Source organism: Oncorhynchus kisutch, unplaced genomic scaffold (genome assembly GCF_002021735.2).
Source record: "Oncorhynchus kisutch isolate 150728-3 unplaced genomic scaffold, Okis_V2 Okis09a-Okis19a_hom, whole genome shotgun sequence".
In the NCBI taxonomy this organism is placed as follows: Eukaryota; Metazoa; Chordata; class Actinopteri; order Salmoniformes; family Salmonidae; genus Oncorhynchus; species Oncorhynchus kisutch.
Genome location: NW_022261985.1, coordinates 2,720,687 through 2,743,518, shown reverse-complemented (window position 1 = coordinate 2,743,518; position 22,832 = coordinate 2,720,687). Strand labels below are relative to the sequence as shown.

At 43.1% G+C, this 22,832-nt stretch overlaps 1 protein-coding gene across 1 annotated transcript in view; it reads left to right on the top strand.

Moving 5' to 3' along the window:
- Positions 1 to 22,832, top strand: part of LOC116360508 (oxysterol-binding protein-related protein 8) — a 151,870-nt gene that overhangs the window by 2,036 nt on the left and 127,002 nt on the right. Inside the window, exon 2 of the mRNA XM_031815181.1 lies at positions 10,749 to 10,799. The gene's annotated coding sequence lies outside the window, so the exon portion shown is untranslated. The remainder of the gene's footprint in view (positions 1 to 10,748; positions 10,800 to 22,832) is intronic.

Genomic DNA, 22,832 nt, shown 5'->3' with positions numbered 1-22,832 from the left:
TGGTATTCTAGCCTAGACTGGGACTCCCTAAGGATTCAGGCTGAGTGGACTGGTAGCCTAAATTGGGATGCCCTAAGGATTCAGGCTGAATGGACTGGTAGCCTAGCCTAGACTGGGACTCCCTAAGGATTCAGGCTGAGTGGACTGGTAGCCTAAATTGGGACGCCCTAAGGATTCAGGCTGAGTGGACTGGTAGCCTAAATTGGGACTCTCTAAGGATTCAGGCTGAGTGGACTGGTAGCCTAAATTGGGACTCTCTAAGGATTCAGGCTGAGTGGACTGGTAGCCTAGCCTAAATTGGGGACCACATATTTCCATGTTTTCCATTCTTGACAGATTTGCATGTCAATGCAGGGTAATCATCATCTCACCCAGAGAGGAAACATTCGTCATTTGAGTGATGAGGTGTAGGCTACACCCTCAGTCACAGGCTCAGGCCTCCTGGGCCTTGCAGGTCATTTGCCTGCCAAATATAGTTTCCATTCGCCCCTCAAACTAGGCCTGCAGCTCGTGGCCAGTGTACTGTTGCTCAGCTCTGGGATGTCTGTGGCGTGTTTTGATCCGTTTCCACGTAGGCCTTTTTATTTACCTGTTAAGATGGGATGCTGACATGCTGTGGAGCTGGCTGTGCTTTAGTCCCACTCTGGTTTCAGTAAACTGCACCTGATCAGGTTTACTGGTTGTGGTGTGTAGCTGTGTCGTTGCTCAGAGAGATTTCCTACAGTGAGAGTAAACACAAGGCCACCTGAGCTACCAACCCCCAAGGTGTTGTGTGACTCCCTGTTCCCAACCTGTATAGATTCACCCCCTTGAGAAAGACAACATCCGGCCTCTGTCTCACTTCACAGCTCAGGCTGGTGTAGATATCTCAGCCATAAAGCCTATTGGCATTCCAATAGGTGATAGCAGCACCATGGTATGTAAACATTGCTCCCTGACAAGGCCAGCTACTGTTTAGGTCATAGTGCACTTAATTTCCAAAACCAAAAACTAAAATCTTACGTAATTGTGTCAGATACCATTTATGTTACGTATTTTGTCCACGAGAGATTATAGCGCACTAGGAAAAACAAGGTTGAATTACTATAGCAACATCTCAAAAAAATATTCTGACCAAGATACTTCGCAATCAGCCTACAGGTACCTAGTTGTACTTACCTTTACCTTGTCAACTAATACGACTCTGTAGAAATACATAGTAGAAAAAAGACTGATATCATTCACATGTAATCAAACAGACTCTGTCCAATGTTAAAAATCCATGTTATTAATGTGTAATTGTACTGTTACCAGATCATTGGACTTGAAAGCCTGTGTAAACTGTCTGTCCTTCTGGTTTCTTCTCTGATTTGATTCCATTCGACTACACTGTCGCGTGGCGCTACATGTTGGCATTAAGAATTCATTTCATTAACATGGCTAACACCCTCATTTTGTCTCAGCATGAATAATCTTGCTCCCGGATGTAATTGTGACGTCTGGAGGCCTGCCTTCTACTGCCATAAATAAACACATTTTAAAAAGCTATGCATTCAAATGACCGAGAACATTAAATGACTCGGCACACAATGACATTACTCTCATGGTAGGAAATCTCTCTGAGCAACGACACACAGAAGGAAGTCTCCTCTCCCCAGTCACTGTTACTGATCTCCTCACTGGTCTCCACGGTGATGGATGGATGCCCTGGGCGTAACCTCACTGCTTGTATCATTGACTTATAACAGAGGACTGCACTCAGCCAATGATAAACAATGTGTTTTTCTTTCCGAGGATGACTGGAATAGCTGCCTAATGCTTTCAGAGTCAGACGGATGTCCTTCACATTTTTTTATTTTATTTTATTTCTCCTTTATTTAACCTGGTAGGCTAGTTGAGAACACCTTTATTTAACCAGGTAGGCTAGTTGAGAACACCTTTATTTAACCAGGTAGGCTAGTTGAGAACACCTTTATTTAACCAGGTAGGCTAGTTGAGAACACCTTTATTTAACCAGGTAGGCTAGTTGAGAACACCTTTATTTAACCAGGTAGGCTAGTTGAGAACACCTTTATTTAACCAGGTAGGCTAGTTGAGAACAAGTTCTCATTTACAACTGTGACCTGGCCAAGATAAAGCATAGCAGTGTGAACAGACAACAACACAGAGTTACACATGGAGTAAACATGTTAATAACACAGTAGGGAAAAAAGTCTATATACATTGTTTTTAAAAGGCATGAGGAGGTAGGTGAATAATTACAATTTAGCAGATTAACACTGGAGTGATAAATGATCAGGTGGTCATGTGGAGGAGATTGCCTGCTTGCAACCAATCATGACTTATCTCTTGAAAGGGATACTTCAGGATTTCATTGGATACTGTTTTTATGTTTCTGCGTGCAGTTTGAAGGCAGTTGCTCACTAGTGCTAGCGCAATTGCTAAGGCAATGACTGGAAGTCTATCGTATCTGATAGACTTTGTCATTACGCTAACGCAAATTAGCATTGGCTCTCGAAACTACCTCTAACTTCCTTCATAATGGACGCAGAGACACAAAAATGCCAAAATTCCAAAGTATCCCATTAAAGCTGCTGAAATTAGGCGAACTATTCCAATTTTAGCAACCAAGAAATGTCGGAGCTGTTTCTGCATATTGCAACTTTTAAGACTGTCAAATCACATGGCTTTCTGGAGTTCGCTGGATTCAAAAGGCCATAGAAATTAGTGAATAGACTAATAATTTTGGTTTAAAAAACATCCTTGCTAGCAGTCATTGGGCTACGTCCTATGTGACAGGCACCCACTGATATGACATACAGTACAGTATCCTGCTAAAGACAATCAAATAAAATAAAATAGTATTTGTCACAGGCACCGAATACAACAGGTGTATACTTTATAGTGAAATGCTTACTACAAGCCCTTAACCAACATTGCAGTTTTAACCTAAATAAGAGGGGTACAGTACCAATGTTGAACCTTTCCAACAATTCCATATGAAATAATGTCTCTTCTAGTCTGTCCACCTGAATCCACATGGCTTGTAATGATCTTCTGTTCATTGTAATATTAAGACACTAGGCCTAAATGCAGATGACATTTAAAACATCCACACTCAGTATCTGTACACTGTGTTGATATTGCTTCCTGCCAGGGTTGAAGCCCAGCCTTGGTAACAGAGCTCTAATGCTGAGTCACACACACCCTGGAGGCTGATGGTCATGGAAACGACACCACTGCAGAGTGTAATGGATGGACGGGGTCGAGTCTGGCCTGTGATTTGGGTGACTGAGTGCTATGTAGACAAATAGCTGGTTCAGTGTAATGGTTGTCTCAGGCTTTCCTCTGTGCCTGGGATCTGAAGGGCTTTCAATAGCCACATCCACCAGTAGCCTTGTCACTGCTGGAGGCTGATGTTGCACTGAAGTCAAAATGGACTTCAATTCAAATCATCACTGATGCAATGCACACGTCTTTAGTAGGAATATCGTAATATTGTGTGACTGGCTTTGAAAAATCTTTCAACACGTCTGCTTTCTTACCTGAACGAATTACAATTTGCACCTGGAGTTCAAACAAATCCAAAGTACAGAAGTTTAATTAACACCAGCTTAACACCAGTTATTTTTTACCCCAGCAGTGTAGGTATACACACACACACATTCACTATAGACGAGGGCTCCGCCTGGCCCTTGGAGATCATTGGCCCAGCTAGTCATCCTCAGGGCTCGTCCTGGTCACTCCTCCAGAGCACATCCTTAGATATAATTAGATATGAAGGAAAACCTCATCAGGATTGTGCACCCAAGTGACTGTTCCCCGGGGAGGCAGTGCTGCAACCACAGATGGTTCCTTTTAACTATTATTGGGAACATGGAGTGGCTCTTGGTTACTGTACCCTGCTGTGTGAGACCTAATGGAGGGTCCTGTGTCGAGGCCTAGTGGAGAGTCCTGTGTAGGGGTCTAGTGGAGAGTCCTGTGTAGAGGCCTTGTGTAGAGTCCTGTGTAGAGGCCTAGTGGAGAGTCCTGTGTAGAGGCCTAGTGGAGAGTCCTGTGTAGGGGCCTAGTGGAGAGTCCTGTGTAGGGGCCTAGTGGAGAGTCCTGTGTAGGGGCCTAGTGGAGAGTCCCGTGTAGGGGCCTAGTGGAGAGTCCCGTGTAGGGGCCTAGTGGAGAGTCCCGTGTAGGGGCCTAGTGGAGAGTCCCGTGTAGGGGCCTAGTGGAGAGTCCCGTGTAGGGGCCTAGTGGAGAGTCCCGTGTAGGGGCCTAGTGGAGAGTCCCGTGTAGGGGCCTAGTGGAGAGTCCCGTGTAGGGGCCTAGTGGAGAGGCCCGTGTAGGGGCCTAGTGGAGAGGCCCGTGTAGGGGCCTAGTGGAGAGGCCTCATGATGTCTAGTGCCTCATGATTCTTAAAGTAATAACACACACACAGCATGTGGGGCGGCAGGGTAGCCTAGTGGTTAGTGCGTTGGACTAGTAACCGAGCTGACAAGGTAAAATCTGTCGTTCTGCCCCTGAACAAGGCAGTTAACCCACTGTTCCTAGGCCGTCATTGAAAATAAGACAGTAAAAAAGGTAAAAATGTCATCCTTTCTCACGTTACGCCAAAGTCCATTAGAGATGCTGAATGAAAAACTACACCTTCTGGGTTAAATGCGGAAGACACATTTCAGTTGAAGGCCTTCAGTTGTACAGCTGACAAGGTATCTCCCTTTCCCTTCCCTTTCTAACTACCTTCACTACACGTCAATGACAGCTAGCACAGCTGCCTATTAGCTAGAGGCTTACAAAGCATGTGAGAACACAGAGACTATCAGTCTGGTCGTTTTCCTCTTCTTCACCTTGACAGCTGATGCTGACGTTGGCATTAAGAGAGACTAATGGCTAAAGCAATTATAGTTTTCTCCCTTTACAGTCAAAATGTCTTGTTAGCAACTTTCCTTTATCCCAAGTTATTTGTGAATTGTGCTGTAAGTCTTTGTGTTCCAACACTGCTAAATGCTACGCCTCACACCTCTTTGAAATAAGATGATTTGTTGCATAAATCCCCCAGATCAGCTGTGACGTTCAAAACCCACTCCTGTCTCATAAAAACCTGCTCCCCGTCTCATAAAAAGCCTCCTCTTGTCTCATAAAAACCTGCTCCCCGTCTCATAAAAAGCCTCCTCTTGTCTCATAAAAACCTGCTCCCCGTCTCATTAAAACCCGCTCCTAGTCTGGACTCTTGTTTCCATCCCATTAGCTCAGATCCGACCAAGAAAGAAACCCACTGAAACGGATTGTAGACTGTGTTTGTTTAACTTTTACCTGTAGTTTCTATATATAATCTAGTTGAAGCACTTTTTGAAGGCCATTCTCTTGGATGAAGGAGACATTTCAGGACGGTCTTCGCCCAGAGCTCCAGAAGGATGGGATCATGACGAGGCCCATGGGGCGTGGCGTCTCTGCAACGCAGTGACCCAGTAGTCTGACTCCCCTGCATAGCTGGCATTCTCAGCTGCCTGAAAACCTGCTCCAAGGCAGGGTTCCCTCGTCCACCCTAAACCATTATTACGTCGGGCCTCCGTGTTGCACAGACAGGATTACGGCACTAAATATAGCCCCGCTTTAGGGCCTACACACCGGGCGTGACCTCAGAGGTGTGCCCCAGTGAACCCTGCCAACATGGAGTGTATACAGTTTTAATCACTGGAGCAATGCAGTACAGGAAAAAGGAATGAGAAGTACAAAGATAATATATTCTATCGGTTAGCTAGATGTTTGACTGACAGCACTGCTGCAGCAGCGACATCAGACCAACCCTAAAAGCCTGGGAGAGATGATTGTGGGCTTACCTCACTATAGAAAGGATTTGTCACTGGGCAGGACAATGAGGCTACTTCTGTATTCTGTAACTATGGCTTCACTGCTTTGACTGCTACGTCAGTGAAGCAAATCCCTTTTGCTTTGTGAATGGAGTGAACACAAAGGCCCAGCGGGCTGATATGATTCTCCTCTGTAGGATTTCACTTCTTCTTTGACTTGGGCAGGTTCTTGAAAGCCCCCTCTAATTGGATACCCAGCCAAGTCTCAGCTTCAGGAATCAGAGATTGAATGAGTTTGCTGCAGGTCTATTCCATGCTAACAGAATTCCACTGTGACTCAGATCTTTTCACTTTAAAATGTATACCAAACAAAAACCATTGATTTCAAAGTTTAACAAACCATATGCACAAGGACTTTCCACAGAACATTTTATAAACACACATTTACAGGAAACTGTGCAGATACAACGTGTGGTAACAGAAGAGGGAGAGTTTACCCTCTGTACGGTTCTCACAGTAAATGTAAAAATACTAAATAAATGTACTGTGTAAATTGTTCATAGTACTCATAATGTATAGAGTAGTGTTCTGTGGTTGGTTACACTTTGAAGGCAGTTGTTTGGAATACATTTTCAAGTGTCAAATCAGTTTCAGCATAATTCCGTTTCCTTGGAATTTCCCTGCAGTGAATGTAGAAGGAGTGTCTTGTTGCTCTTAAACCGACTGATAAGAAAATAAAAGCCAACAGCAGCTCTGTTTTCTGGGGACAAATTATCCTCGGCCATCTAAAGCTTCATTTGCACCTGGCTCAGGAAGCTCAGTTCAGAGACCAGTGGGGACTGGCGTTCGTGTCCACTCCTCTCTTGATTGACCCTAATTTAATTACTTAGCTGTTTTATTAAATTAAGTCAAGCTTTGTTGCTCTTGAATCACTGAGTAGAAATCTGTGGGCGTCGCCCGATTTGAAGCTGTGCTTCACTCACAGTGGAAAAAACCCATCAAGAAGTTTCACCATTGGTCTGACAAGCTGTTATCACGTTTTCTAGAAAAAGATTAAGGTGAAAGGTGCCAAAGTAGCTCTGTTGCCAGGAGACTGGACAGATGGTCATGTGTTTACCACAGTAAACGTATTTAAAAAGCCCAGCAAAAACGACATGGGATTTGCACTGCCTTCATTCCATTTACCCTCTCTTCATCTGTTTTCTGCTCTTGTGGAACACATTCTTCCTCCCATTGTTGGACACCGTGTGAAACACGTAACAAATGAGTTCTTTAACTTCTCCAGCGCCGCCACCTTTTAGCCCTGGGCGGTGATTCAGTACACGTTGATACCAACCAACAACAATACTGAAAACAGCACCGCTTGGTCCCTCGACAGTTAGAGTTGCCTCATGGAAAGTGTCCCTGGGCGTTGGGACATCTCCATGGGAACGGTTTGGAACGTAACCACTGTTAGGCTAATCCGTCTAGGACTAAGCCCCGGACCGTCCCTGGGAACATAGTGAGAGTGACACTGTGACGTACCCCGGAACTCTTATGTCACCTGACCAACCGTGCTCTATTGTTTCAGTCACGCCCGAGTAGTCGCCAATGCTTTCCGGGCTAACCAGGAGACCCAGACCAAACTCTGCTCCTACTTCTAATAGCTACAGCAGCACCCACCAGTCTCCCCAGCATGAGGACATGGTTTGGCAGAGAAAGAGAAGTGGAGACTGAGCTGGTAAGAGGAGAGGTAACCTGAAGACCTGAAGGTAGACCTCAGTCCTAATGGCTTCTTCCAGACTACCCCTGTGGATTACGTTTGTGTTGGTGGAGGCTGTACAGGACTTCTGCCTCAGCGGGTGTTCTTAGTTTTAGAATTTACTGTTTTGTTTTTCTTTTGAAAAGTGTAAATAATATAAATATGAAGAAAATTCCAAAGAAGAACGACAATTTATAAATTAGGCGAACAAAATCGCATTAATTGATGCATTAGTGTTGATTGAATTTGTGTCACTATCAGGTTTCAGTGGAGGGTTTCTGTAGGCTGTCAGGTTTGTACTGGTGCAGTTCTCTGGAAACAACAGCTTCTGCATTTCCCTTCCCCCAGGTTATAGGCCTAGATGTTGCTTTATGACTACCATAGCAACATTGAAATGTCCAATTAAAAGGAGGTAGGAGTATTCCACTTGATGCCTGACTGATAGTAATGTGCCTTTGTAGGCCAGTGTGCTTATTTATTACCGTCTGAGAGCAAGAGCTGCCTCCGCTCACCTTGTGGGCTAACACCAATAACTAGGTTAGTCTGGCCTGTGGAACTGTGCTGTTCACACACACAAAACAAGGGAGAGGTAAAGAACCTGTCGTTTTGGTTCGATCCATTCCTCTATGTCAACATGGTATAGCCTAAATGAACACACATACTGTGAACCAAGACATGACTCCACACAGCGCGGCAAGACATGACTCTACACAGGGCAGCGCGACAAGACATGACTCCACACAGCGTGACAAGACATGACTCCACACAACACGACACGACTTGACTCCACACAGGGCAGCGCGACACGACATGACTCCACACAGGACGATAAGACATGACTCCACACAGGACGATAAGACATGACTCCACACAGGACGATAAGACATGACTCCACACAGCGCGGCAAGACATGACTCCACACAGGGCAGCGCGACAAGACATGACTCCACACAGCGTGACAAAACATGACTCCACACAACACGACACGACTTGACTCCACACAGGGCAGCGCGACACGACATGACTCCACACAGGACGATAAGACATGACTCCACACAGGACAACACGACATGACTCCACACAGGACGATAAGACATGACTCCACACAGGACAACACGACATGACTCCACACAGGACGACACGACATGACTCCACACAACACAGGTGATGGGGTATGATTACAGTAGGCAGCCTGTATTTCCTATAGACATGACTCCACACAACACAGGTGATGGGGTATGATTACAGTAGGCAGCCTGTATTTCCTATAGACATGACTCCACACAACACAGGTGATGGGGTATGATTACAGTAGGCAGCCTGTATTTCCTATAGACATGACTCCACACAACACAGGTGATGGGGTATGATTACAGTAGGCAGCCTGTATTTCCTATAGACATGACTCCACACAACACAGGTGATGGGGTATGATTACAGTAGGCAGCCTGTATTTCCTATAGACTTGCTCGTGCAGCTCAGCTGCGACCTGGCAGTTCTTTGGAAGTGTGTAATCAATTAGCGAAGCTAGCAGAGGGTGGAATGGGGAGGGCTGCATCCCAAAAGGCACACTATCCCCTATATAGAGCACCATAGGGCCCTGGTCAAAAGTAGCCCTGGACAAAAGGCCCTGGACAAAAGTAGCGCACAATATAGGGAATAGGGTGCCTTTTGGATTGGATACTTGGTAGCAGATTTCCAAAATTAAAATCACTTGGAACTGATTTCCTGGTATTTTTTGTCTTTTATGTCTGACAATGAAAATGACCCAAAATATGTTATTTCAGGGTTTTTTGTCCGGAAATTTGGGGGGCCAAATGAAGTTGGCAGTTGGGGAACCTGGTCTAGGGGCAACTTCACTTTGAAGATATCAGGTCTCTCTGTGGTTTGTGTTTGGGTCCTGGGCTCCATCAGTAACCCTCTGGTTTGGGCCCTGGGCTCCATCAGATTAACCCTCTGGTTTATGTTCAGATTAACCCTCTGGTTTATGTTTGGGTCCTGGGCTCCATCAGATTAACCCTCTGGTTTGTGTTTGGGTCCTGGGCTCCATCAGATTAACCCTCTGTGGTTTATGTTTGGGTCCTGGGCTCTATCAGATTAACCCTCTGGTTTATGTTTGGGCCCTGGGCTCCATCAGATTAACCCTCTGGTTTATGTTTGGGTCCTGGGCTCCATCAGATTAACCCTCTGGTTTGTGTTTGGGTCCTGGGCTCCATCAGATTAACCCTCTGGTTTGGGTCCTGGGCTCCATCAGATTAACCCTCTGGTTTGGGTCCTGGGTCCTGGGCTCCATCAGATTAACCCTCTGGTTTGGGTCCTGGGCTCCATCAGATTAACCCTCTGGTTTGGGTCCTGGGTCCTGGGCTCCATCAGATTAACCCTCTGGTTTGGGTCTTGGGCTCCATCAGATTAACCCTCTGGTTTGGGTCCTGGGTCCTGGGATCCATCAGATTAACCCTCTGGTTTGGGTCCTGGGCTCCATCAGATTAACCCTCTGGTTTGGGTCCTGGGTCCTGGGCTCCATCAGATTAACCCTCTGGTTTGGGTCCTGGGTCCTGGGCTCCATCAGATTAACCCTCTGGTTTGGGTCCTGTGTCCTGGGCTCCATCAGATTAACCCTCTGGTTTGTGTTTGGGTCCTGGGTCCTGGGCTCCATCAGATTAACCCTCTGGTTTGGGTCCTGGGCTCCATCAGATTAACCCTCTGGTTTGTGTTTGGGTCCTGGGTCCTGGGCTCCATCAGATTAACCCTCTGGTTTGTGTTTGGGTCCTGGGTCCTGGCTCCTGTCACCTTACACCGTCTGGTGTTAAATGTATTTTATTCTCAATCTCTTCTCTTTCACAGTGTAGCCTACACAGGTATCATAGTACTCTGTTCTTCCTCTCCTTTCCTCCCAAAACCAGTCTGTCTGTGTGGTTCAGATTGACCCCCAGATGGACATGTTAATTGGCCCTGCGACTAATAAAGCCTGTCCAACAGGATTAAGGAATGGGTTCTGGAGGTGGGCCAAAGGACACGCCTCTTCGAGCCCACTGGCACGGAGGAGATTAAAAACTGTAGAACCCACACACACTTGTAGAACCACGCGCGCAATCACACGTGACTAGGACACTCCGTCTGTGATGGACTGAAGCGTATGCTCCACCAGGCTGTATTAGGAGGGGGGGGGGGGATATAAACACTGTGATGTCATCATGTCTCCCTCCCTGCCTTCTCTTCTCTCTCAGGCTGCTGTGGTGTTGTGAGGAGACTGCTTTCTGCTGCACCAGCTGCATGAGGTAGGTCCTATATTTGTCACCGCTCGCCTGTCTGCTTGAAGATGCTCGGTTGCTTTTGGTAAATGGGTATGGAGATCCACACATTACTGTGTGTCTGCGATGCGTGTGTGCATTTGTGTGTATTTGTGTGTATAGGTGATGTGTCTGTAAGTACGTCTGTGGGATGTGTGTGTGAGAGAGCGAGAGAGCATGTGTGTGTTATATGTGATCTCATACTGCATGCATGGTAAACTGTGTGGGAGAGAGTTGGTGCTACAGTAGGTTTAGCATACAGTAGGTTTAGCATACAGTAGGTTTAGCATACAGTAGGTTTAGCATACAGTAGGTTTAGCATACAGTAGGTTTAGAATGCCTCTATAGCGATACAGAGCCGGAGGCTCGTCGGATCAGATTCTACAACAGGACTGGTTCACAGACAGACCGGTGCTGTCCACTCTGAAGTGGCCTCTCTGAAGTTATCTCAGGCTAGCATCATGCCCTGCTGGATCATGGTGTCTCTATCACTTCCAGCTCTCTGTCATTTCTCTCCCCCCCTGTCTCTCTCTCTCTCCCTCTCCCTCTGTCTCTCTCTTTCTCCCTCTGTCTCAATTCAATTCAATTCAAGGGGCTTTATTGTCATGGGAAACATGTGTTAACATTGCCAAAGCAAGTGAGGTAGATAATATACATAAGTGAAATAAACAATACAAATGAACAGTAAACATTACACATACAGAAGTTTCAAAACAATAAAGACATTACAAATGTCATATTATATATACAGTGTTTTAACAATGTACAAATGGTAAAGGACACAATATAACATAAATAAGCATAAATATGGGTTGTATTTACAATGGTGTGTGTTCTTCATTGGTTGCCCTTTTCTTGTGGCAACAGGTCACAAATCTTGCTGCTGTGATTGCACACTGTGGAATTTCACCCAGTAGATATGGGAGTTTTTCAAAATTGGATTTGTTTTCGAATTCTTTGTGGATCTGTGTAATCTGAGGGAAATATGTCTCTCTAATATGGTCATACATTGGGCAGGAGGTTAGGAAGTGCAGCTCAGTTTCCACCTCATTTTGTGGGCAGTGTGCACATAGCCTGTCTTCTTGAGAGCCATGTCTGCCTACGGCGGCCTTTCTCAATAGCAAGGCTATGCTCACGGAGTCTGTACATAGTCAAAGCTTTCCTTAATTTTGGGTCAGTCACAGTGGTCAGGTATTCTGCCACTGTGTACTCTCTGTTTAGGGCCAAATAGCATTCTAGTTTGCTCAGTTTTTTTGTTAATTCTTTCCAATGTGTCAAGTAATTATCTTTTTGTTTTCTCGTGATTTGGTTGGGTCTAATTGTGCTGCTGTCCTGGGGCTCTCTAGGGTGTGTTTTTGTTTGTGAACAGAGCCCCAGGACCAGCTTGCTTAGGGGACTCTTCTCCAGGTTCATCTCTCTGTAGGTGATGGCTTTGTTGTGGAAGGTTTGGGAATCGCTTCCTTTTAAGTGGTTATAGAATTTAACTGCAGACTTTTCTACTGCCCGCGCCAATTCGTTGATATATACGTTGAAGAGGGTGGGGCTTAAGCTGCATCCCTGTCTCACCCCACGACCCTGTGTGAAGAAATTTGTGTGTTTTTTGCCAATTTTAACCGCACACTTGTTGTTTGTGTACATGGATTTTATAATGTTGTATGTTTTACCCCCAACACCACTTTCCATCAGTTTGTATAGCAGACCCTCATGCCAAATTGAGTCGAAGGCTTTTTTGAAATCAACAAAGCATGAGAAGACTTTGCCTTTGTTTTGGTTTGGTTTGTTTGGTTGTCAATTAGGGTGTGTCTCTCTCTCTCTCTCCCTCTCTCTCCCTCTGTCTCCCTCTCTCTCCCTCTGTCTCTCTCTCTCTCCCTCTCTCTCCCTCTGTCTCTCTCTGTCTCTCTCTATGTCTCTGTCTCTGTCTCTCTCTATGTCTCTGTCTCTCTCTATGTCTCTGTCTCTCTCTGTCTCTCTCTCTGTCTCTCTCTGTCTCTCTCTCTGTCTCTCTCTGTCTCTCTCTCTCTGTCTCTCTCTGTCTCTCTCTGTCTCTGTCTCTCTCTCCCTCTGTCTCCATCTCGCCCTCTGTCTCTCTCTCTCTCTCCCTGTCTCTCTCTCTCTCTCCCTCTGTCTCCCCCTGTCTCAATCTCTCCCTCTGCCTCTCTCTCTCTCTCTCCCTCTGTCTCTCTCCCTTTTTCTCTATGTCAATCAGATGAAGGTACGGAGGTGCTTCTGCCCTTAAGTGGAATCCACTCAGTCAGCACAGTCACGTAGACTGCACAGTCACCAAGTCACCTAGTCAGTTGATATCTGAACCAGAGAGGTGGTGTTCTGTCAGACAGACAGTAGAGATCTGAACCAGAGAGGTTCTGTCAGACAGTCAGTAGAGATCTGAACCAGAGAGGTTCTGTCAGACAGTCAGTAGAGATCTGAACCAGAGAGGTTCTGTCAGACAGTCAGTAGAGATCTGAACCAGAGAGGTTCTGTCAGACAGTCAGTAGAGATCTGAACCAGAGAGGTTCTGTCAGACAGTCAGTAGAGATCTGAACCAGAGAGGTGCTGTTCTGTCAGACAGTCAGTAGAGATCTGAACCAGAGAGGTGCTGTTCTGTCAGACAGTCAGTAAAGATCTGAACCAGAGAGGTGCTGTTCTGTCACAGTCAGTAGAGATTTTAGAAATTTACTATCTCTGGCTTTAAAACAAAAAGACAGCAAAGCTGTGTTGGAAATTAACCTGCACCTGAAGTCCCATAGATCATCTGGAATGTCCTGTGTGTGTGTGTGTGTGTGTGTGTGTGTGTGCGTGTGGCTGGTTGTGCGTGTTGCTGGTTGTGCGTGTGTCTGGTTGTGCGTGTCTGGTTGTGTGTGATTAATATTAATTAGGTCAACACTCTTACCATCGTTAATGAATTCTGTCTAAAGATTCTGAATATTCCTCAAACAGAACAGCCCAGAACTGGGACACACAGCTTGTTCCCCAGAATGGCATCCTATTCCCTAATTAGTGCACTACTTTTGGCCCTATGTGCCCTGGTTTCTATGTAAATCCCCTGAGTCGCTGTCTGAGTGTCACCCGAGGTTCCTGGCAGGCTGACATTTCCGACGTGATGCCACGTTGATTAGTCTCCATAGGAAAGCTACAAAAACCTGCCATTGCTGCCATGAAGCCACAGCCCTTGAGAGAAGGGCAGTCGTTTTCTCACCTTTCAGAGAGAAAGAAAGAGAGTGAGAGAGAGAGAGAGAATGTGTGTGTCTGTATTAGAGGTCGACCGATTATGATTTTTCTATGCCATTCCGATTAATGGGTCGACCTCTAGTCTGTATTGATGTGGCGTTAGCAGGAACTGGCAAATGGAGACTGGCTAGTTTAGTCTCCTCTCTGTTAGATGTAAACCAGACTAGTTTATTCTCCTCTCTGCTGTTAGATGTAAACCAGGCTAGTTTAGTCTCCTCTCTGTTAGATGGAAACCAGACTAGTTTATTCTCCTCTCTGTTAGATGGAAACCAGACTAGTTTATTCTCCTCTCTGTTAGATGGAAACCAGACTAGTTTATTCTCCTCTCTGCTGTTAGATGGAAACCAGACTAGTTTATTCTCCTCTCTGCTTTTAGATGTAAACCAGACTAGTTTATTCTCCTCTCTGTTAGATGTAAACCAGACTAGTTTATTCTCCTCTCTGTTAGATGGAAACCAGACTAGTTTATTCTCCTCTCTGTTAGATGGAAACCAGACTAGTTTATTCTCCTCTCTGCTATTAGATGTAAACCAGACTAGTTTATTCTCCTCTCTGCTGTTAGATGGAAACCAGACTAGTTTATTCTCCTCTCTGTTAGATGGAAACCAGACTAGTTTATTCTCCTCTCTGTTAGATGTAAACCAGACTAGTTTATTCTCCTCTCTGCTATTAGATGTAAACCAGACTAGTTTATTCTCCTCTCTGCTGTTAGATGGAAACCAGACTAGTTTATTCTCCTCTCTGTTAGATGGAAACCAGACTAGTTTATTCTCCTCTCTGTTAGATGTCAACCAGACTAGTTTATTCTCCTCTCTGCTATTAGATGTAAACCAGACTAGTTTATTCTCCTCTCTGCTGTTAGATGTAAACCAGACTAGTTTATTCTCCTCTCTGCTGTTAGATGTAAACCAGACTAGTTTATTCTCCTCTCTGTTAGATGTAAACCAGACTAGTTTATTCTCCTCTCTGCTATTAGATGGAAACCAGACTAGTTTATTCTCCTCTCTGTTAGATGGAAACCAGACTAGTTTATTCTCCTCTCTGTTAGATGTAAACCAGACTAGTTTAGTCTCCTCTCTGCTGTTAGATGGAAACCAGACTAGTTTATTCTCCTCTCTGTTAGATGTAAACCAGACTAGTTTATTCTCCTCTCTGTTAGATGGAAACCAGACTAGTTTAGTCTCCTCTCTGCTGTTAGATGTAAACCAGACTAGTTTATTCTCCTCTCTGCTGTTAGATGTAAACCAGACTAGTTTATTCTCCTCTCTGCTGTTAGATGGAAACCAGACTAGTTTATTCTCCTCTCTGTTAGATGGAAACCAGACTAGTTTATTCTCCTCTCTGCTATTAGATGTAAACCAGACTAGTTTATTCTCCTCTCTGCTATTAGATGTAAACCAGACTAGTTTAGTCTCCTCTCTGCTGTTAGATGGAAACCAGACTAGTTTATTCTCCTCTCTGTTAGATGTAAACCAGACTAGTTTATTCTCCTCTCTGTTAGATGTAAACCAGGCTAGTTTATTCTCCTCTCTGCTATTAGATGGAAACCAGACTAGTTTATTCTCCTCTCTGTTAGATGTAAACCAGACTAGTTTATTCTCCTCTCTGTTAGATGTAAACCAGACTAGTTTATTCTCCTCTCTGTTAGATGTAAACCAGGCTAGTTTATTCTCCTCTCTGCTATTAGATGGAAACCAGACTAGTTTATTCTCCTCTCTGTTAGATGGAAACCAGACTAGTTTATTCTCCTCTCTGCTGTTAGATGGAAACCAGACTAGTTTATTCTCCTCTCTGCTGTTAGATGGAAACCAGACTAGTTTATTCTCCTCTCTGTTAGATGTAAACCAGACTAGTTTATTCTCCTCTCTGCTATTAGATGGAAACCAGACTAGTTTATTCTCCTCTCTGTTAGATGGAAACCAGACTAGATTATTCTCCTCTCTGCTGTTAGATGTAAACCAGACTAGTTTATTCTCCTCTCTGCTATTAGATGGAAACCAGACTAGTTTATTCTCCTCTCTGTTAGATGTAAACCAGTCTAGTTTATTCTCCTCTCTGTTAGATGTAAACCAGACTAGTTTGTTCTCCTCTCTGTTAGATGGAAACCAGTCTAGTTTATTCTCCTCTGTTAGATGTCAACCAGACTAGTTTATTCTCCTCTCTGTTAGATGGAAACCAGACTAGTTTATTCTCCTCTCTGCTGTTAGATGGAAACCAGACTAGTTTATTCTCCTCTCTGTTAGATGGAAACCAGTCTAGTTTATTCTCCTCTCTGTTAGATGGAAACCAGACTAGTTTATTCTCCTCTCTGTTAGATGGAAACCAGACTAGTTTATTCTCCTCTCTGCTGTTAGATGGAAACCAGTCTAGTTTATTCTCCTCTGTTAGATGTCAACCAGACTAGTTTATTCTCCTCTCTGTTAGATGGAAACCAGACTAGTTTATTCTCCTCTCTGCTGTTAGATGGAAACCAGACTAGTTTATTCTCCTCTCTGCTGTTAGATGTAAACCAGTCTAGTTTATTCTCCTCTCTGCTGTTAGATGGAAACCAGACTAGTTTATTCTCCTCTCTGCTATTAGATGTAAACCAGACTAGTTTATTCTCCTCTCTGCTATTAGATGTAAACCAGGGTAGTTTATTCTCCTCTCTGCTGTTAGATGTAAACCAGGCTAGTTTATTCTCCTCTCTGTTAGATGTAAACCAGACTAGTTTATTCTCCTCTCTGTTAGATGTAAACCAGACTAGTTTATTCTCCTCTCTGTTAGATGTAAACCAGTCTAGTTTATTCTCCTCTCTGTTAGATGTAAACCAGGCTAGTTTATTCTCCTCTCTGTTAGATATAAACCAGACTAGTTTAGTCTCCTCTCTGCTGTTAGATGTAAACCAGACTAGTTTATTCTCCTCTCTGCTATTAGATGGAAACCAGGCTAGTTTATTCTCCTCTCTGCTGTTAGATGTAAACCAGACTAGTTTATTCTCCTCTCTGTTAGATGTAAACCAGACTAGTTTATTCTCCTCTCTGCTGTTAGATGTAAATCAGACTAGTTTATTCTCCTCTCTGCTATTAGATGGAAACCAGACTAGTTTATTCTCCTCTCTGTTAGATGTAAACCAGTCTAGTTTATTCTCCTCTCTGCTATTAGATGGAAACCAGACTAGTTTATTCTCCTCTCTGCTATTAGATGGAAACCAGACTAGTTTATTCTCCTCTCTGCTATTAGATGGAAACCAGACTAGTTTATTCTCCTCTCTGCTATTAGATGGAAACCAGACTAGTTTATTCTCCTCTCTGCTATTAGATGGAAACCAGACTAGTTTATTCTCCTCTCTGTTAGATGTAAATCAGACTAGTTTATTCTCCTCTCTGCTATTAGATGGAAACCAGACTAGTTTATTCTCCTCTCTGTTAGATGGAAACCAGACTAGTTTATTCTCCTCTCTGTTAGATGTAAACCAGTCTAGTTTATTCTCCTCTCTGTTAGATGTAAACCAGACTAGTTTATTCTCCTCTCTGTTAGATGTAAACCAGACTAGTTTATTCTCCTCTCTGTTAGATGTAAACCAGACTAGTTTATTCTCCTCTCTGTTAGATGTAAACCAGACTAGTTTATTCTCCTCTCTGCTGTTAGATGGAAACCAGACTAGTTTATTCTCCTCTCTGTTAGATGGAAACCAGACTAGTTTATTCTCCTCTCTGCTATTAGATGGAAACCAGACTAGTTTATTCTCCTCTCTGCTGTTAGATGGAAACCAGACTAGTTTATTCTCCTCTCTGCTATTAGATGGAAACCAGACTAGTTTATTCTCCTCTCTGTTAGATGGAAACCAGACTAGTTTATTCTCCTCTCTGCTGTTAGATGGAAACCAGACTAGTTTATTCTCCTCTCTGCTGTTAGATGGAAACCAGACTAGTTTATTCTCCTCTCTGTTAGATGGAAACCAGACTAGTTTATTCTCCTCTCTGCTGTTAGATGTAAACCAGACTAGTTTATTCTCCTCTCTGCTATTAGATGGAAACCAGACTAGTTTATTCTCCTCTCTGCTGTTAGATGGAAACCAGACTAGTTTATTCTCCTCTCTGCTATTAGATGTAAACCAGGGTAGTTTATTCTCCTCTCTGCTGTTAGATGTAAACCAGGCTAGTTTATTCTCCTCTCTGTTAGATGTAAACCAGACTAGTTTATTCTCCTCTCTGTTAGATGTAAACCAGTCTAGTTTATTCTCCTCTCTGTTAGATGGAAACCAGACTAGTTTATTCTCCTCTCTGTTAGATGGAAACCAGACTAGTTTATTCTCCTCTCTGCTGTTAGATGGAAACCAGACTAGTTTATTCTCCTCTCTGCTGTTAGATGTAAACCAGACTAGTTTATTCTCCTCTCTGTTAGATGTAAACCAGACTAGTTTATTCTCCTCTCTGCTGTTAGATGGAAACCAGACTAGTTTATTCTCCTCTCTGTTAGATGGAAACCAGACTAGTTTATTCTCCTCTCTGTTAGATGTAAACCAGACTAGTTTATTCTCCTCTCTGTTAGATGGAAACCAGACTAGTTTATTCTCCTCTCTGCTGTTAGATGGAAACCAGACTAGTTTATTCTCCTCTCTGCTATTAGATGTAAACCAGACTAGTTTATTCTCCTCTCTGCTATTAGATGTAAACCAGACTAGTTTATTCTCCTCTCTGCTATTAGATGTAAACCAGACTAGTTTATTCTCCTCTCTGTTAGATGTAAACCAGACTAGTTTATTCTCCTCTCTGTTAGATGTAAACCAGACTAGTTTATTCTCCTCTCTGTTAGATGTAAACCAGACTAGTTTATTCTCCTCTCTGTTAGATGTAAACCAGACTAGTTTATTCTCCTCTCTGTTAGATGTAAACCAGACTAGTTTATTCTCCTCTCTGTTAGATGGAAACCAGACTAGTTTATTCTCCTCTCTGCTGTTAGATGGAAACCAGACTAGTTTATTCTCCTCTCTGCTATTAGATGGAAACCAGACTAGTTTATTCTCCTCTCTGTTAGATGTCAACCAGACTAGTTTATTCTCCTCTCTGCTGTTAGATGGAAACCAGACTAGTTTATTCTCCTCTCTGTTAGATGTAAACCAGACTAGTTTATTCTCCTCTCTGTTAGATGTAAACCAGTCTAGTTTATTCTCCTCTCTGTTAGATGTAAACCAGTCTAGTTTATTCTCCTCTCTGTTAGATGTAAACCAGTCTAGTTTATTCTCCTCTCTGTTAGATGTAAACCAGTCTAGTTTATTCTCCTCTCTGTTAGATGTAAACCAGTCTAGTTTATTCTCCTCTCTGTTAGATGTAAACCAGTCTAGTTTATTCTCCTCTCTGCTATTAGATGTAAACCAGTCTAGTTTATTCTCCTCTCTGTTAGATGTAAACCAGTCTAGTTTATTCTCCTCTCTGCTATTAGATGTAAACCAGTCTAGTTTATTCTCCTCTCTGTTAGATGTAAACCAGTCTAGTTTATTCTCCTCTCTGTTAGATGTAAACCAGTCTAGTTTATTCTCCTCTCTGTTAGATGGAAACCAGTCTAGTTTATTCTCCTCTCTGTTAGATGGAAACCAGACTAGTTTATTCTCCTCTCTGCTGTTAGATGGAAACCAGACGAGTTTATTCTCCTCTCTGTTAGATGGAAACCAGACTAGTTTATTCTCCTCTCTGTTAGATGTAAACCAGTCTAGTTTATTCTCCTCTCTGCTGTTAGATGGAAACCAGACTAGTTTATTCTCCTCTCTGTTAGATGTAAACCAGACTAGTTTATTCTCCTCTCTGTTAGATGTAAACCAGTCTAGTTTATTCTCCTCTCTGTTAGATGGAAACCAGTCTAGTTTATTCTCCTCTCTGTTAGATATAAACCAGACTAGTTTAGTCTCCTCTCTGCTGTTAGATGTAAACCAGGCTAGTTTATTCTCCTCTCTGCTATTAGATGGAAACCAGACTAGTTTATTCTCCTCTCTGCTATTAGATGGAAACCAGACTAGTTTATTCTCCTCTCTGCTATTAGATGGAAACCAGACTAGTTTATTCTCCTCTCTGCTATTAGATGGAAACCAGACTAGTTTATTCTCCTCTCTGCTATTAGATGGAAACCAGACTAGTTTATTCTCCTCTCTGTTAGATGTCAACCAGGCTAGTTTATTCTCCTCTCTGCTGTTAGATGGAAACCAGACTAGTTTATTCTCCTCTCTGCTATTAGATGGAAACCAGACTAGTTTATTCTCCTCTCTGCTATTAGATGGAAACCAGACTAGTTTATTCTCCTCTCTGCTATTAGATGGAAACCAGACTAGTTTATTCTCCTCTCTGCTATTAGATGGAAACCAGACTAGTTTATTCTCCTCTCTGTTAGATGGAAACCAGACTAGTTTATTCTCCTCTCTGCTGTTAGATGGAAACCAGACTAGTTTATTCTCCTCTCTGTTAGATGGAAACCAGACTAGTTTATTCTCCTCTCTGTTAGATGTAAACCAGACTAGTTTATTCTCCTCTCTGCTGTTAGATGTAAACCAGACTAGTTTATTCTCCTCTCTGCTGTTAGATGTAAACCAGACTAGTTTATTCTCCTCTCTGCTGTTAGATGTAAACCAGACTAGTTTATTCTCCTCTCTGCTGTTAGATGGAAACCAGACTAGTTTATTCTCCTCTCTGTTAGATGTAAACCAGACTAGTTTATTCTCCTCTCTGCTGTTAGATGTAAACCAGACTAGTTTATTCTCCTCTCTGCTGTTAGATGTAAACCAGACTAGTTTATTCTCCTCTCTGCTGTTAGATGTAAACCAGACTAGTTTATTCTCCTCTCTGTTAGATGGAAACCAGACTAGTTTATTCTCCTCTCTGCTGTTAGATGGAAACCAGACTAGTTTATTCTCCTCTCTGTTAGATGTAAACCAGACTAGTTTATTCTCCTCTCTGTTAGATGTAAACCAGACTAGTTTATTCTCCTCTCTGTTAGATGGAAACCAGACTAGTTTATTCTCCTCTCTGTTAGATGGAAACCAGACTAGTTTATTCTCCTCTCTGTTAGATGGAAACCAGACTAGTTTATTCTCCTCTCTGTTAGATGGAAACCAGACTAGTTTATTCTCCTCTCTGCTGTTAGATGTAAACCAGACTAGTTTATTCTCCTCTCTGTTAGATGTAAACCAGGCTAGTTTATTCTCCTCTCTGTTAGATATAAACCAGACTAGTTTAGTCTCCTCTCTGCTGTTAGATGTAAACCAGACTAGTTTATTCTCCTCTCTGCTATTAGATGGAAACCAGACTAGTTTATTCTCCTCTCTGCTGTTAGATGGAAACCAGACTAGTTTATTCTCCTCTCTGCTATTAGATGTAAACCAGACTAGTTTATTCTCCTCTCTGCTATTAGATGGAAACCAGACTAGTTTATTCTCCTCTCTGTTAGATGTAAACCAGGCTAGTTTATTCTCCTCTCTGTTAGATGTAAACCAGGCTAGTTTATTCTCCTCTCTGTTAGATGGAAACCAGACTAGTTTATTCTCCTCTCTGCTATTAGATGGAAACCAGACTAGTTTATTCTCCTCTCTGTTAGATGTAAACCAGGCTAGTTTATTCTCCTCTCTGTTAGATATAAACCAGACTAGTTTAGTCTCCTCTCTGCTGTTAGATGTAAACCAGACTAGTTTATTCTCCTCTCTGCTGTTAGATGTAAACCAGACTAGTTTATTCTCCTCTCTGTTAGATGTCAACCAGACTAGTTTATTCTCCTCTCTGTTAGATGTCAACCAGACTAGTTTATTCTCCTCTCTGCTATTAGATGGAAACCAGACTAGTTTATTCTCCTCTCTGTTAGATGTAAACCAGTCTAGTTTATTCTCCTCTCTGTTAGATGTAAACCAGACTAGTTTATTCTCCTCTCTGTTAGATGGAAACCAGACTAGTTTATTCTCCTCTCTGCTATTAGATGGAAACCAGACTAGTTTATTCTCCTCTCTGCTATTAGATGGAAACCAGACTAGTTTATTCTCCTCTCTGTTAGATGGAAACCAGACTAGTTTATTCTCCTCTCTGCTATTAGATGGAAACCAGACTAGTTTATTCTCCTCTCTGCTTTTAGATGTAAACCAGACTAGTTTATTCTCCTCTCTGTTAGATGGAAACCAGACTAGTTTATTCTCCTCTCTGCTATTAGATGGAAACCAGACTAGTTTATTCTCCTCTCTGTTAGATGTAAACCAGACTAGTTTATTCTCCTCTCTGTTAGATGGAAACCAGACTAGTTTATTCTCCTCTCTGCTATTAGATGGAAACCAGACTAGTTTATTCTCCTCTCTGCTTTTAGATGTAAACCAGACTAGTTTATTCTCCTCTCTGTTAGATGGAAACCAGACTAGTTTATTCTCCTCTCTGTTAGATGGAAACAGGTTCGTTTTTATTTTGCTGTTTTAGGGTAAAGTTTGTGGACTTTAATAAGTTGTTAAAAAAACAATGATGTTCATGAAGGTTATTTTATTTTCATGAGGGTCTTCATCCACAATAGTTACATGATTTTATAATTACCGTGTGTGTGTGTGTGTGTGTGTGTGTGTGTGTGTGTGTGTGTGTGTGTGTGTGTGCGCGTGTGGCTGGTTGTGCCTGTGTCTGGTTGTGCGTGTCTGGTTGTGTGTGATTAATATTAATTAGGTCAACACTCTTACCATCGTTAATGAATTCTGTCTAAAGGTCCCTAATGTTGGTCAGGACCCAGCCTGCAGGTTTACCCTGGTCCCTACTGTTGGTCAGGGCCCAGCCTGCAGGTTTACCCTGGTCCCTACTGTTGGTC